This window comes from Coturnix japonica, chromosome 5 (genome assembly GCF_001577835.2).
Source record: "Coturnix japonica isolate 7356 chromosome 5, Coturnix japonica 2.1, whole genome shotgun sequence".
Lineage (NCBI taxonomy): Eukaryota > Metazoa > Chordata > Aves > Galliformes > Phasianidae > Coturnix > Coturnix japonica.
Window position 1 is genome coordinate 31,600,801 of NC_029520.1, and position 17,612 is coordinate 31,618,412.

The 17,612-nt window shown below is 43.2% G+C and overlaps 1 long non-coding RNA gene across 5 annotated transcripts in view; it reads left to right on the plus strand.

The window, feature by feature from the left end:
• Positions 1–17,612, plus strand: part of LOC107315030 — a 193,397-nt gene that overhangs the window by 4,944 nt on the left and 170,841 nt on the right. The gene's annotated exons all lie outside the window — the stretch shown is intronic.

Consider the following 17,612-nt stretch of genomic DNA (forward strand, 5'->3'; position numbering starts at 1 on the left):
CTATGATGATAATAAAATGTAGGGGACAATGGGCCACTTAAAAGTCGTATACTGTTCTCGAGGTTTCAATACATAATTTTATTTTATTCTATTTGCTCGTAAAATATTCTTGGCTGATGCGATGATTATTTTATTTTACTTATTTATTTATTTTTTTTCGGAGTTTTGAGGTTGAATTCAAGAATCGGGAAAAATGAGCAGAGTTTGGATAGACTTGGAGCTGCTCTTCGACTCCCAGAATATTTTCGTAGTGCCCCTGTAAAGCCATTTAGCCCCATATAAGTCTTGAGAAAACGACACACGTATCTGGGTCTGCAGTTTTTCGGTAACAGTAGAAAACATGATTTACTTCTGCCCTCCCCCCTCTTCCCCCCAGCCCTGCCCCCCTCCTTCAGCACAGAGACAGACCCGTCCCTCCCCGGGCATTATTCCCCAGGCTCTCGGAGCAACCAGCGAGCATATGCCCACCCACTCTACCTGGCCTCCCTGTTTCGTGCATCCTTCGCAGCACTCGGCTTAGCGGGATCCGAGCTCGACGCGATGAGCCGCGGGTCCCATTTTTAGGGCCTACGAAAGCACTACATCTTCCCCTCTCCCACCCATGCCCCTCCTGGACCCCCCGGGTAACCACAGCTAAATGCTGGAGGTAGCACAAAAGGCATACACAACTATATGCCCGCGTAGGCAAGGTGCCTGGCGAGCCCTGGAGTAAAGCTACTTTTCATTCTCCGTGCCCGGAGCTCATGCGGGAGGAGTCGGTGCGCTGCGCGGAGTTGTGCTCGGGTGCGGAGCTGCGCTCGATGCGGGACCCGCAGTCGGGATGGGGGGGTGGAAGGGGGTGCGAACATCGCTGCTTCTGCAGTGCCCCGGTCGCAGGGGACTGCTTTCGCTGTGGGGTGTTCTGAGCACTTAATATTGGCGGTGTGGTCTCCATGTTTTCTTTTTTCTTTCTTTCGCGGAGGGAGGGGAGAGAGATGGTAAGGGACTTGTTGGATGATTATAACGGCTACCACTCATAAATAGTTTCTCGGGGAAGGACTGATAGCGTACCCTTGATATCTGTGGGTGTGTTCATACATTATTTTCATATGATATGTCTTTTAGACAGAGCTTGTTTTCCTCCTCCCTCTCTCCCCAGCCCACCCTCCACCCCCCGCTTTGTTTCTGGAGTTTGTTTCGCTTTTAAAGCAGCAGCACAAACAAACAAACACAAAAAACCGACTGGCAACAAGTTAAATCTCGTCCGCGTCCCTCCCACCGCGCGCGGACGGTGCCTCGCTACAGCCTGGTGTTCTGGTTCTGCCTCGGCAGTAATCTGACCGAGAAGCGGCTGCACACTGACTTCTGAGCAGTGACATTGTGGAGAGAAAAGATGTTGAAAGAAACACTTTTCCCGGGATGCACCATCTCCTTTGTGTGTTTGCTCCTCTCCGTCTTTCAGATGGGGCGCTCCATAGGCTTGCACTCACGCATACACACACACGCAACACACATACGCACCGAGGCTCTGTTTCCCAGGGAGTTTTCAGAAAACAGTGTTTATTAGAACCGATCTATAAACTCCACCTGTACAATGAAATCATGCTGTAGCTTGGAAAACTCCAACAAATAAATATTTTGCTCAAGTGAGAGGATGGCATTGCATTTTATTTGCCTGCTCGTTGCAAAACATCAATAACAGAAGTGTAGATAAAAGGCTCATAGCCCTTGTCCACGTTGGTCTGGACAGAACCATACCCACTTAGGAACAGACCGGGTTTGTCTTCCCTCCCAAGGCGACTACAAAACTACTAGTTTTGCAGTTGTATTAAGTACCGAATCCACAAGAAAACGTTTTCCCCCTGAGGGTCCTGCTCACGTCTCACTGAGGCTTCAGCAAGAGCCCCTTACGAGAGCTGCCTGCATCCCGCACCTCAGCTTCTCCCTGCCTTCAGTGCAAAGAACTGCAGACAGACCGTGTTTGCCTGTGCTCAGCATACCTAGCAGATACCTCTTCACGCAACCGCACAGTTCGCAAATGATAGTTTAACTTTCTCTGTTGTGGTGGGCACGTGTTTTGTCATCTGAAATTAACTTGTGAAAGCCTTTGTATCATTTTTTGATTTGTGTTTGGCGACAACGCGGATCATATCTTACCGCGTTGATGGTTGGTACAATTGCTAAATTAAAGGCATGTTTTCGGCTTTGAGAAACAGCAACAAAAAAACAGCCCTCTGAGAGCTCATCCTCAGCAAAACAACCCAAAGAGCACCGTAATAACACAGCGCAATATTTCCTGCGTGTGCCGTGTCTATGTCACTCGATGTCTCTATTGTTTCTGCCTAGGGATACTCAAGGAACTCTCAGACTCGTTACCTATGACCATCACCTAAAGAAATATACGAACAGAATACGGATAATTGCTTGGAGGAATGCAATTGGAATAATATTTATATATACTTTTTTTTTCTTTTTTTTTTTTTTTTCCCCCTCCTGTGTCTTTACCTGTTCTCCCATGTAAACATTAGGAACTGAACTCGTCTTGACGTTCTTTGGTGCCTGAGCCACATGGAACACGATGAACCACCAGGATAAATTGAGCGAACCCCGTTGTGTGCGGTGCAGTGTTGTTCCCTCTGCTGGGGCTCCACTTCCCCCGCGGAGGGCGTCCCGCCGCGCCCAGCTCTGAGCCCCGCGCTTCTCCGGACACACAGATTTACGTGTAAAGCTTTTTAAGCGCTGGGGTTGAAATTATGATTTTCCACGTTTCCACAGGGACGGGGCTCTATTTATAAATGTTACAGGAGGTTTTGTTACTTCAGGAACAACAAAACAGGAACAGAGCTGTAATTTTCAAGAAAATAGGATTTCAAAATACAGAAATAAAAAAGTAGAGAAGACGACGTATAATTCAATCAAATTACAGACAATTGCTTTAAAATTCAGAATAGTAGCGATCCATTATGTCTCTGTTTTATTAGTGACAAGTACAATTACTCTAAAATAAAGAACACTGGTGAATATATAATTGGCTGTAATCACGTTAGTGTTGGAATAAAAATGACGGGGACATTTAACACTTTGACAACAAAATGCTCAGAAATAACTTATTTATTCAAACACTTTTTATTTGCGTCCACGTGAGGCAGAAACACGCTTTTGCTTACGATAAATCAATGTACTTCCCCCCCCCCCCCACACACACACACTTTTAATATACATATAACTAAAGAAAGATTATTAATTATTTTGTTATCTGCGGCTTAATGAAGTCTCTCGAGCTCGGCTGCGTTGCTGCTGATCGCTCGGTACCCAGAGAACGCCATCTACAGGAAAAGCACTTCAGACTGAGCACAAATCCATACACTATTGGTTAAGAAAAAAAAAAATCAGAGTTAATATTCCTCTCTAAATCCGGCTCCGATGTTACCCACCGCACCGATCACAATATTTGCTTTGTAATTGCTTTTCGCGATTCAGTTTGTTATAGTTTGACACAACGTAGGAATCTGTTACGAGGCCTTTTCTCTGAGATGCAGCATTTCAGAAATACACTGAACTCTGCGAAGAAGCACTTTTTCTCCCCCTAAAGCAGCTCTTTTCTCTCGGGAGTGACATAATCGTCCCTGAACAGCCCAGGCTCTCCATCCCTTCAAACGAAGTGTGGAAGACGCCTGCAAAAGAACCCCGAAAACAAAATCACTTGGTTGAAGGCATTTTGTGCAACAATTTTGTCGTGGAATAAGACACAACATTTCTTTATCTTTACTTTCACGTATTTCCCTTTGGATAACGCCTATAGAATACCCTAGCCACGCTCTCCTCTGTTCGTGTAGAACATCCTTTGCCCCATAGCGTAGTCCCTAAAGGTGCAGATCGGCTGTGCTGTTCATTTCTGAGCCTTTGATAGAACCTCATCGAAGTAGAAAGATTGCCCCTTAATATTTCGGTCAGATAACTGTAGACCCGTGGAGACAGCGTATATCCTCCGTGATGCGAATCCAGCACCCCAATCAAACCGTAGAAAATAAGAGAAAAAAGAGGAAACTTTCCAGACTCATCTATCTGCATTTTTTTCTCTTTTTTTTTTCTCCCGGATTTGTTTCAATCCCGAACGAGTATTTCTTCAATTTCTTTATTCCTTTATTTACTCTTTACCTCTCACTATCAACCAATTTCCAGGTGCCCCTTTGGGTGTGTGTCTCTGCTCGGAGCCGGACCCCACCCCCTCCCCGCTCCGTGCCGCCGCAGCGCCCCGTTGATATCGGCCCCGAGTGTCCCCCGCCCGCGGTTCCCGCAGCGCTCCTCTGCCTTCTCTTTAACCCAGGCCACAAATCCGGACAGGCTCGGAGCATTTCAGGTGTGAATTAATCTATGGAGCGCAGCACCAAAAGCAGCGGTTCGGTGACATAATTGTTGAGAAAAAACTACCCACGGAGCACCCTCGATGTAACATGTTACTTGGAAAACCTAGGACAAAAGCCAGGAAACTTTATTATTGTTTCTCATGCTCCTTCTGGAATCAGACTCAGAGTTTATGCCCGAGGTCTCCTTCAATCTTCTCGCCTCGGGGCACTGACAGCGAATGTCCCAAATCGAGGGTCTGTGCCACATCCTCACTTTTAAACCTCGCTTAATGCCAGGAGTAGAGCTTCTCACCTCCCCCCCCGCTCCTCGGCCGGCCGCTCCCGCAGAGCAGAGGGGCCCCGCTGTCCCTCCCCTCGGGCCAGGCTCTGCCGTTTCTAGGGTGCCTCGCACCAAACCGCAGATGTCAGCCTTCCCCCTACGTGTTCGGGCTGTTAATGCGGGTACTTCACACAACAGAAATGTTCATCTCTGGAGCCTTTCCCAGGGCCAGCCGCGGATTTCTTGCGTCGCCTCTGTCGCGGGCGGTCCCGAAGCCACGGGAGGGGGAGACTGGGGCCCCTCGCTGCACGGCAGCCGTCCTGTCCCGGGGTGCTATCTGAAGCCGGCTGCAGCCCAGCACCGCAAATACCCGCGGGTATGCGGTATTATGCTCCCAGCTCGATACCTCCCTTGATTTTTTCGGCGTAATTAACAACCTTCTACCCTTGTCCCACCGTCACGAACTGAGGAAGGTCCGGTAGGGGCCTCAGAAAGTCTCATCGCCCCTGGGCCCCCGGGACTGCTCCTTCGCACCCCGGTGAAGGGATCCCCGCGCCCCCCACCCCGGGTTGGGCCGGTCCGGTCTCGGAGCGCAACCGCCCGCTGGCTGGCGGAGCGGAGAGCGATGCGAACGGTGCTGGTGACATCTAGCGGCCGCCAGCCGGCAGCGCAACCCGAGCCCGCTGCCCCGGCAGCCGGGCTCAGGAAGGGGAGCAAGGCTCTACCTGCGCCTGGGGCTGTCCTCGCACCCGAGGGGCTCCCCCTGCTACCTTTTCCAGTCCACCCGAGGAAAGTTGATGCCGGCGGCCTGGCCTCCTGCATAGGTACTGTATGGGAGCTGCAGATAGTGCAGACGCTGGAAAAGGCCCAAGGAAAATAGTTTCACTGCTCTTGGCTCAGCCCAGCCGGCACACTGCCTGCAAGGAACTCTAGGTGCTTGCACACAGGTGAGCCCCTGCCCAGCCCGGCGCCAGGGCACAGCACAGCGCAGGAGCATCAGGAGAACCCGGCCCGACGGTGGGAAGTGCCTTGGCCTTCTGCAGGTGGGGACAGTTCTGAAGAGCTGTAGATCTTTTGCAGATGTATTTCAACCCCTCTGTTAAGCAACGAGATTTATTATCATATTTATTTATTTATTTATTTCCTCAGAAAATGGAGGGGGCCGGTGAATGTGCTCAAATGGAAGAACGTATTTCTAACAAGGCAGAAGCAGGAGAGGCCTGGCCTGTAGGAGTGCTGCCCTGAGAGGAAGAGGAGAGAGGGTCCTGGGGCCCGAAGTGATCCGTTTTTCATGCATGAGGACTCTGGGAGCGAACCTGCCCACATCTCTGATCAAAGGACACTTGAACCCAACAACAAACGACAGAAACGAGTTTCTTAGTGATCTTTACTATCTATGCTTAACGCTCTTTTATTTCCCCAGAAGATCCTTTCTAGTCCCCGCAACTGACCAATTTATCCCCCCTGCGGACGCACACCTTGGAGGTTGCCCAAACGAGTCGGGGCCGAACGGCTCCGTCCCGACGGCTCCGCGAAGCTACGGCGGCCCCGACCTTCTCCAGTACTGTTCGCTTCTCCTCGCGGAGCAATCAGCAGCTCCGCAGCGGCAGCGGCAGTTCCTTGACCGTAGCAGGGCTGACCTGTACTTCTCTTCCTCAAAGCCGACAACTCCTCAGTTCCATCTCCGAAGGGAGTCTGCAATTATGAGCTCCCCTCGTCCCCTCTCGCTCACATTCTCGTTTGAGACATTCGCTGAGGAAGTTTATTTGGATTGCGAGTGAAATCAAACAGGGAGGAGAACGAATACAGAGCACAAACTGACACCCCAGCGAACCCTTTCATTTGTTATTTACAAAACTAATTGTCATGCTTCACTCCGGCTGTCTGCTGAGCTCGGGGAAATAACTATGACTGCACCGAAGACAAAGCCGAAGCAGCTGTATTTGAATATATCAAACCCTATCAAACGTGCTCAAGCTTCATAGCTCTCAGGGCTGTTTGCTGTGGGGCAATGCCCCAAGTGCCGACAAGACTGAGAAGCACGCTGTGGCACAGGCGCCCTGCTCTGGTCAGGGGAAGCATAAATTCCCTTAGCAGGAAACCAGGGGCTCCTGCTCTGTTCTGTTTGGAGCCCTATACGTCTTCTGGGCCCGGGAAGGGCACACCCGACTGCCCCGCTCCGCCCCTGCGGCCCTGCACGGGCTTCTCCAACTCACACCCCCCGGCGGTGCCTGAATGCAGCACTCTGGGTCACTGCGGTCTGACGGCTGTGGGGAGCTGTCATCCACGCCCCCGTGGAGCTCCGAGCGTGTCCCGACCCTCCCCACTTTCCCCTCGCCCCCCCAGCACACGGCCCTTCCCCATTGCCGCCAGCGGCTTTTGGTGTGCGGTGTCCTTCAGAAAATGGAAGCAGGGAAATGAAAAGTAATGTGATCAATTATTATTTTTATAGCGTATTTATGGACGGGTGGAAGTAATAACTGTTATTTGATTTGTCGAAGCATTTATTTCACACTTGGTCTATTTCCTTACAACTGGAGAATCAACGTGGGAAAAATAAGCACAAATAAATTAAAGTAATAAAAATACATTTTTAGCAAAAAGGCTATCCTTCTCCTGTCTAATTTTCCTGTGTGCGTTTCTCCCACCTGACATTAACTCAAGCCAACAAGACGGCCCAAGCAGGTTGCTCCCAGCCCACCAGATGGGCAAGGAGCAAAACAATAATTTGCCTATCTGGACCTTTGAAACACACTACTTACAGTATTCTGTTTGGGGATGGGGAGCAACATTTGGGTAGGAATCCTAGAGGGGCTCTCATAGGCGCTGCCACTGCTCCTGGGCCCTTGGCTCTCCTGCCTCCTTTGACCCAGTTGCTGGATGTCAACTCCTTTCCTTGATGGTGGGGGCAGGGAAGGGCAGCTGAGAGGTGAATTAAAAAAAGTTCAGTTCTTTTGTTTGTGTCAGGGATTTCAAGCCTGATGCCAAACACTTGAGCACTGGGCACCCCCACATTGGTGCTGCACAGACTACTGGGTTCCTGGCTCTGCCCTTCACTTTTCCCAAGCCCATTGAGCAGCTGGGTTGGCTGGAGTCTCTCTCAAGAAAGATGGTCCAGTACAGGACAAAGAAGGCAGATGCTTGTTTTTTAGAGACACGTGTTCTTTTGAGACACAGTTCTGGGGCTCATTTGGCATGGGGTGCAAGGAGAAGCTCCAACAACACTGCTTGGCACTTACATAAAGTGCTTCCCATTTGTAAGCCAGCTAATTCTCCTGTTAGCTGCCTGAGATTACAGACTTATCTTCTAGACAAAGTGAAGCAGACAAGTTAAACCTCCATAAAGTTTATAATGACAAATTACTTCTTTTCTTTCTTTCTCTCTCTCTGTCTGTCTCGCTCTATTTTTTTTTCTTTCTGTTTTTCTTTTTTCCTCAAGCAAATTATTTTAGTTGAGGTAGACAGATTACTTTTTATAATAATAAACCATCTGAAAGCTACTGGGAAGTTTCCAACACATAAAAAGTGGCAATCTTGTTTAAACTCTGGAAAATATAATTGTCTGCCCTTCCTGTATGTTTTGCATTCTTGAAGTGTACCATTTGAGGCATAATATACATTTTGAAATCCCATATATGCATCTTTACAATAGTAATGGCTTTCCACAAGCTCTGTGGGAGGTGACATTTCAGCAAGACACTTCCCCTTGACTTTGTTTATTCCAGCAGCTTAAATTCTACCTCTGGTGATAGCTGTTAACTTGGCAATGTGAAAAGTGCTACATGATGTGTACTGTGCTCAGTCAGCTCATCAGAAGCTCACCAATTATGACTGCAGAGACCATTCTTCCTGCCACAGCATGCCACCCACCATGTGTGCCTGGGACAGTCGATCTTCACATGTGCATAAATCTGAAAGTATGCACACACTTACACAGAGCCTGAACAAAGCAGGCACAAAGGGGCTGATGCCTCCTAGAAGCCCTTTCTGTTTTTTGCATGGTTCATACAGGGGCTGTTGTATCACCTTCTGCTCCCTTCCTGCCTTGGAAATGTCGAGAGAGTAGTTTGTGCAGCATGTCTCTGCATGGAGATCCACTTTGTACATAACAGGCAGTTGGGATGCCTGTGTTAGGGCAGGGGACCACAGTAAAATAGGGGGCTGCTGCTTTCAAAATTATCTGTCTAACGTGTGGCTTGGCTCTCACCCATGTCTGGGAGTAGACTTTGGGCTTATATTATTGAAGTACGCTCATGGATCAGGCACTTCCACATTACGAAAAGAAGAAATTTGTTAACAAAAGCCTTTGTAAGCCTGTTTCCCCAGTATGAAACCTGATCTCTCTTTAAAGTCTCTTAATGACATCAGTGAGGCAAGATTTAATTCTAGACAGATGCTATTTGTCAAGCATGGAGTGGTGCTCAAGCTTCGAAAATAATGCTACCTTTGAGTATTAATTTTTGTTTGGAATATCCCTCTGAACTTGCAAAATCCAGATTGAGCTTTTTTGTTAAACTGCAATCTGCATTTCTCCAAATACATATTTTTCTTATTTTTGAAGCAACTATTTACAAAGCAATTTAGTGCCAGACTCTTTCACCTTTCACTGTAGTCTCTTTGCGTCAGCTAAAATAGAAGTAACTGTTCAAGTAAGCAGAGTAACACTAGTGAAAAAAAAACCAGAATAAATAATCAGAGAATCAAGCCCTCTGAATAGCAAATGAGTCCATAAATAGTCCTATTGATTTCAGTGGTATTTCATGGCATAAGTAGCTACAGTAGTGGAAGCAGCGTATAAGACTCTTAGTGCATGGACAGACAAAAAAAAAAAAAAAAAAAAAAAAAAAAAAAGAAAAAAAAAAGAACTTAAATTTATTTTGAAGAAATTATTTCACAGTGCATTACTTAGTTGACGNAACTTAAATTTATTTTGAAGAAATTATTTCACAGTGCATTACTTAGTTGACGTATTGTTTGCTTAGTGCATGATTTGCCACATACAAAACCGCAGGAATCGACTACAGCAAAGGCTCCTGATAGCTGCTAAGACAATCTAAGGTACTTGGTGACAAGAACATCGTGATCCTTTCTTAACATACAGAAAAGAAGCAAATTCACTTCAGTGGAATGCTTTCCACTATGTATTACAAATGCTTCTTTCAGCATGAAAAGAAACATTTTAATTGCCCCATTTTTAGAGATGTATGGGCACCAAAGTAATATGGGAATGTCATAGCGTGGTCTCCTCTAGCTCTGTTGCTCCAGAGAACTTGGAAAAATACTTCAGCTTGTTTTTCCTCGATATCTACTTGAAAAAAACAAAGTCCAATTATGCTTTCTTAATTATGTTTCTTTTGTGAGTTGGACTTGATGGTCCCTATGTTTTCCTTCTAACTCAAGATATTCTGTGATTCTTTGAAAAATATTAAAAAAAAAAAAAAGAAAAAAAGAAAAAAAGGAAAAACACGTGTCCTCTGGAAAGATTTTGTGACATCTTTAAACCTGAATATGAGTATGAATATGAATATGAGAACTGCGTTCATCCTGAGAACAGTGAAGCAGCCACCTAACTTTGAGTTTTCTGGAATCAAGAAAGCCACTGTTGAGATCTGATTTCTTTGCTGTGGACCCAGTTTTGAATATGATTTTGGGTGATTTGATTCCCCTTACAGAACTGGAACAAGGTGAGTAAGAGCAGAAGAAGTATTTGTGATGATCAAGGGAGTATCACCGTAGCAGCATTGGTGCTGGGTCCCCACACCATTCTGCCTGCACCACACTGCTGTCAGCATGTCTAGGGGTGCAGGTGGTTTATTTCAAGTATTCAACAGGGAACTGTGCATCCACATATACAGTACTGAAAACTTTTGTAATTACAGCTATTCTGATGAAGCTACATCAGTGCTGTCCTTGCCTTCCTCTCATTGCCTTTCTTTGTACCTCTTCTTACCATATCACGTAGTAACTATAAAAAATGCTTTGTACAAAACACAAACTCCCTGTTCTGAATATTGTTCTGCTATCAGCAGGAACAGTATTTCAAATAAGCTGCCGGGCATTTGCCTCTATGAATAGCTGCTTCTTTGCTCATGCTAGATTGTGAAAAGCTCATATATATCTTTTGAGTGCACATTTTTCATTAAGAGCCACCACAGCACAAAAGGAGTGGGTCATGAAAGGAGGAAAAAAGAGATCTTTTGCTTTCTCGCAAACAGTTCTCTGCTGAGTTTCCCGTTACGACCAAGCTATAGCTCTTTTCTGTTGTGTGTGGAACATTTGTATTCCTAGGAAGTTTTTAAAGGAAGGACTTTGAATAAAGTCTTACAGAGGTGATTTTTCAATACTAGTTGAAATAATCTGCCATTTTTTTTTTCTCTTTCCACATAACAGTGAAATGACACAAAATGAATAAAATCTCTCTTTTCTAGCAGATAGGAGGATGGTTGTGTCTCAGACCAGCCATGTTACCCTCACTGTTATCCTGTGACTGAGGGGAGGAAGGGCTGCCTGGGCCTCCAGGTATGGGAGAAGGACATTCTTTTCCCATTTACAATGTATGTTGAAACTGTGGGTAGAGTAGGATAGCTGTCTGTAGTTGATTTCCCCAACTGTTTGGGTTAGGAATGAGGTCTTGCTGGTATAGGCTTCTACCGTGTTATTGCTGACCCCAAAACAGAGAGAAAAAATAGTACCAGTCCAGGAGCCCAGCAGCCCAATATTTTCTCATTACTCACAAACCTACCTCTGCAATATCAGTGTAACTTGATCTCACTGCATCAATAACATAGCATCTGGTTTTATGAGCTTGACAATGGTGTCATGAGAAGGAGTGAAAATTGACAGCAAGTTGACAGAATACTACTGGGACCACTGTGAGGTCCATCACACAGTCATCTTATCCTTATGCCACCAAAAAAATAAATACAAAAAAACATGCCAGACTATCTATAACAGGGAAATGATTTAAAGGTAGCTTTTTCTTACCCATTTGCTGTGAATGAGTTTTTTCTCTTCAGCCATTATAATTACTCTTATGTAGACATACAAGGAGATATAAAAGAAGATGAGTGAAAATAAAATCACATGAGAAGTGGAAAATACTTGTTTTCTCTGTGTGCATGCCTTGTGCTGAATGCTATGAGGTGCTGTAGTTCCTCAGATGTTATCACGCTGACTGCAGTATCAGGTAGCTCTGTATCCCCTTCAGGCTCCTCTGCAAAATTCTGTACTGTGATCCCTTAGCTGGCTGATTTCAGTCTATACACTCTAAAATGAGAACACATTTTATTTCAGTAACTGAGCTCATTTTATGTTCCTATTGGTGTTCAAAACTGATTGTAACAAGGAGTTTTTATTTTGGCTTCTGTTGTCTTAATAGAAATAATAATGCAAATTGTTCTGTGACCAGCAGAGCTAATGAAAAGACCTCTTGGATTTATATTTGATCTTATTACAGCTTTTCCTGTGCTACATCATGGCAGATTCATCCATTTATGCTGAGCTTGAGTATTATGCCAGCTCCATTAGACTTCCTTTCCCAGTCTGCTCAGCTGTCTTTCACTTCTGCAGATATCAGCTAGGCAGAAGACACTGTATACTCTCAGTAGCTCAGAGCTACATTTGCTCTGATGTGCTAGAAGAATACTTGCTGAATGGACAGCAAGAGAGAGGTCAATGTTAAAAAAAAAAACAATTAAAAGCAAACAGCTATTGAACTATGACTTATGCTCTATTCCAAGTGAGATATCAGGCTGAGTCTGTGTTTAACTCGCAACTCTATTTGATGAAAGTTGTGACTTTTTAAGGTTTTGATCTCCTTCTAATCTTTGGCTGAAATTGGCCAACAGGTTTCGAAATTATGAGGAGCAAGAAACAGACAGATAAAGAATAAAGCTGAGGGAACTGGGCTCATACAGCTTGGAGAAGTCTCTAGTGAGCCTCTAGGCTGACCTCATTGCAGCCTTCCAGTACTTGAGGGGAGCTGATAAACAAGAGTGAAGACTTTTTACACAGTCTGATAAATGACAGGACAAGGGGCTTTAAACTAAAAGAGGGGAGATTGAAGTTTGATATTAGGAAGAAATTCTTTACTCAGGGGGTGGTGATACGCTGGAACAAGTTGCCCAGAGAAAGTGCAGATGCCCCATCCCTGGAGGTGTTCAAGGCCAGGTTGGATGGAGCCCTGGGAAACTTGATGTACAGGGTTGCAAATCTGCCCATTGGCAATGGGTTGGAACTGGATGGTATTCAGAGTCCCTTCCAAGCCAAGACATTCTGTGATCCTATGAATCAGATCAGGATCAATAATGCACTGTCTATAAGGACTGATTTTCAAATGTATGTAAATATCCTAAAGAAATCGTCTCAGAATAATTTTTATGGAACACATATTCCTAATTCATATATGTACTTTAAAATTCAACTAAAAACATTTTTGGTAGGGTTGGAATGAGAGAAAAACACATCTTTTAAAGGCATGATAACAAAATATGCTAGCTATGAGTCCATCCTGGCTGAGAAAAGAACATTTGAATCATGGCACTGACACTGAAATGCTTTCTTTATTTTAAATTTGCGTCTGGCTCAGAACTTTGCACGCTTGCTGGGTGATTTTGACTATCTGTTAGCGCATTCAAGCTGTATCATAAATAGCAGTATTGAAAACATATGCCACAGGGGAAAGAAATCTGTAATAATACCAGCTGCCATTATATGATAATGAATTTCAGTCACTACTAACCTGGATAAGTGTTTTTCATAGGGAAACAAGTGGCAATTTTACAAAAGAAAATTTTGTACAAAACTTTCAAGATTTTTAAGCCAGCTCTAGAAAAAAAAAACAAAACCAACATGTTTTGATCAATGGTAAAAATCATCTGGGAATAATTTTGAAGCTGAATACATCTAGTTTGATTAAACAAGCAGTAATAGCGATATGGCAGCAGTTTTCACATATGTAGGTGGATGATCCTTTTAAGGCAGCATTTTTAGGGTACATATTCATAAGAAAAAAAATAAAATACAGGCAGATTTAAACTGAATGTTTAAAACACATCTAATGGCTAGAATATAATGGCTACATAGCAATGTCATTTGAAAAACAACAGTACAGGTTTTATTATCCAAGAAATCCAAGAAAACTTTGTCTGAATTATCAAATGTATCTATCAAAGATAAGTAGGTACTAAAGTAATATAGCTTTGGAGTGAGATACTTTAGATGACCTCATTAGTAATTCACAGTTTTAATTTTGATGATTCATTGTCTGAATCTCATGATGAGATTACTTTCCTCTTTTGGAAATAGATAGTAGATAAACTAACTGTGTCTGTTGGGGCAAATAAGCAGCTAGGTTAGTGTTTGCATTTTATAGCCAATGAGTGCTTTGCTATTAGGACAACAGCCTGTATGTTCTTTCAAAATCTCTGTTTAAAGTAGGTTATATTCTAGCTGGTGACTATTATGTTCTGAAGTGGTGATTATCTCCAAAGGAAATTTGCAAGAGCTCAACTACCTCGGGAATTTTTTGTCAAGGACAAAGTCCATATGCACACCCACACAACTCTGGATAAGTACATAAATCTCCCTTAATGTAGAATTATAATTAGGGGTCGTATTTTGGTATAACTGAAAGTGAATTATTTCTCTTTAGAAGGTTCTGTTGCAGGATATATGAACAAGCGCAACAAAAACAAAGCTTCAGGTTTATAAACATGCAATATATTAAATAACTCCACACAGCTAACTTTGTTTAATTCAGAGGTGTTTGCAGGATACATGAAATGAAAAAGAGTGTCAGCCCATAATAGGAAGGACAAGACTAGAATCAGATTTCACTTAGCTCAAAAAGGGTGCATGAGTAAGTTTTTTAAGTCTTAACCGACGTTTCAAAGCAAAAATAACGTATTTGTACTGAGAGAGATTTCACTGGAAAATAGGCTCAAGCAAACAGGGTGCATATGTAATTTTTGGCCAAGATTGTGTATGCTCAGTTTCACATAACTAATTGCATAGAAAGTACTGTCTTCATTGCTGTCCCTTGGATTCCTGTTCCTGACTTTAACAGGAACAAAACTTCCATAAATTGTATTTGGAAATGCTCCAAAATTCACAGATAATATATTTTTGATTGAAATTTGGCCTCTGGCATTTGAGGAAGTAAGTAGAGCTGGTCGGTTTGATCAAGCACAACCTTCCTTCTGTGCTGCACAGGTGACCCTGTTAGGCCATTACAGGATTAAAAACAATCTGCAGCAGGGCTTTTTGGTCCTGAGGAATCAGCAGAGGTGATATGTAGTGCAGGTAAAACTTTTTTTTTTTTTTTTTTTTTTTTTTAAGGTGCATTAGGCTGCTGTATTAAGGTGGTTGGGAGGTACAGGTATAGCCCAGGCTTGCTACACACATAGTGCCTGGTCTGAGTGGAGAGGCCTTTTTCCTGAGATAAAGCTCAAGCTGTTGTTTGACAGGTTCATGTCGATCAGTCATGGCACAGATACTATGCTGTTAGCAAAAACAACACAATAATATTTAGCTAGTATGTATTACTTTCAGGAATTTGTTTACTTGGCATCATTTAGGGCAGTCCCAACACACTTTTAACCTCTTCTAAGACACAGGATTGCACAGTTGTTTTGCTGAACTCACCTGTGGAAAACAGAGGTTCTTAGGCCTCTGTGTGCAGTACAGAGAGCTGTTCCTTACTGATTGATTTGTTTTTGCATCACAAATAAGGGTCAATCAACATTTTCAAATAACACTCAAAAGTAACAGTTTTATCAGAATTTTTCTCTAACGCTTGTGTGATGGTCCAAGAAAATCAACTCGTGTTAATAGCAGGAATAATTGACCAAAGAATAGCTGTTTCTTTAATCAAGGGAACATGATGATTAAATCAAAAGGTTTAGATCTGTGGATATCATCAATGGTCTTTTGTCTATTAATAACAATACGTCTCAATGAATTTTAAAAAGGCAGTTACTAGAGGATAAAATATCTACATCTAGATGGAGAAAGGTCAGAAGAGTATCATTTGCAATTAAATCCATTAACTGTACTGTGGATAGTTTTTCAAGAGATTTAGATTATAATACATTACTGAAACACAGCAATAGTTACAAAGAAAGATGCTCAAATCTTGCAGTTTCTTAACATTAAAGTATGCTTTATTTGGACTCTTTATAATTCTAAATGAGATTCAGACTCCAATGTTTTAATTTAAACAAATGACAAGAAAACAGAACAACAAAACTTTCCTAATGAAAGGCTTCGTTTGCTTTAGAAACACTGACAGAAATAACTCCCTTTACTAAAGCATGAAAGACATCAGAACTTCCTATTCATGTGTTGTAGCTGTAGGGAAAGTGAACATATTTCCAAGATTTTTATGCTTAACAAATCTCTTTTGGACGAGAAGACATGAAAGCTTGTAGGAAACTTATTAATTCAGGAACAGTAGTCAGTGTGTGAAAGCAAGAGGAAGCATACGCTGAGTGTTAGCATGGTCTGCAAGAGGGTAATGCTTTCAGAACTCAAGCTGTATCTTTGCATCAAACACCATTGCACAATGCAAATATATTTCATATATATTAGTGTATTAAAAGGTGTAGTAAAGCGCTATGCATACATGCAAAAGACATGAGATAGTGTAATTCTTTTTTTCCTGAGTCTGGAGGAAATGCAGATTGTCATTTTCTATGGCAAAGTTTAGTGGCCTTAACTCTTAGATTCTCTCTTCACTTGTCCTTGGTGTTCTGAACAAATTGTCCAACTGTGAGATAAACAGGTTCATGCTATGCTGGGTGATGAACTGGCTTGATGGTAGAGCTCAAACAGCTGTAGTATATGGAACTACATCTGTCTCATAGGTGGTTAATAATGGTGCCCCTCAAGGTCCAGTTCTAGGGTCAGTTCAGTTTGACATTTTTATCAATGACCTGGAAGTAGGACTGGAATGCATCCTCAGTAATTTGCTAATGTTGCTAAGCTGGAAGTTATGGCTGAGTCCCTGGAGGAATGAGAATCCTTGCATAAGGAATCTAGCTAGATGGGAATATTGGAGAATCATCAATAGAAACTCAACAAGGATAAATCCACATTCTGTACCTGGGATGGAGTAATGCCAGACATAGGTGCAGAACGGGAGACATACAGCTGGGAAGCAGCACAGCAGAAAGGGACCTGGGCACACTGATGACAGCAGGCTTAATGTGAACTAGCAGTGTGCCCCAGCAGCCAAAGAAGAAACCATATTTTGGAGTGGATTAAATGTAGTATGACCAGATGGCCTTTACAAGGGTGCTTGAAAGCATCCAGAGGTGGTCAGCAGAGGTAGTAACAGGGTTCGAAGTCTGAAATTGACAGCTGAACTTGATGAACTTTGTAGACCTTGTCCAACTGAGTTGTTCTCTTTTCTGTTCTGTCTTGTCCTGTCACTGATCTACTGTTGCAAGGTGATTTTTTTTTGTTTTTTTAAAGGCAATGGGATCTTACTGTTTTATCTTTCCTGTGTATTAGTCAGCTAAAAATCCTATGAAAAACAGAGATTTTCTAATTAATGGCAGTATCAAAACTTATTCACAAGGAGACCTCATGAATGTTGCATAAACATCCCAAGTCTTACACTTAATTACTGAATACAACCGCTAACCTTTTGCTCCCCTGGTTGTTTAAATAAAATCAATACTTTGTATTGATTGATTGAGTTAGAAAACATTTTATCAGTGCTCTGTAGAAAACTAGGCATAAAGCACTTTGATATCCTGTAGACATAAATCTTAGGTTTGAGAGACAGTACACATTCATCAACTGGAAATGTGACATTGCACTCTTACTGACTACATTGGGAAAGTCTGTAGGGACAATATGAATAGCAGGGGGGCAATATTGACAAAAAACAGTCAATTAACAACAAACCAACCAACATTTTAGCTGCATGAAAACCAAGACTAAAACACAATACCAGCTACCGTGGCCTGAATGTAGCCCCATTCAGCCACAGAAAACCTATG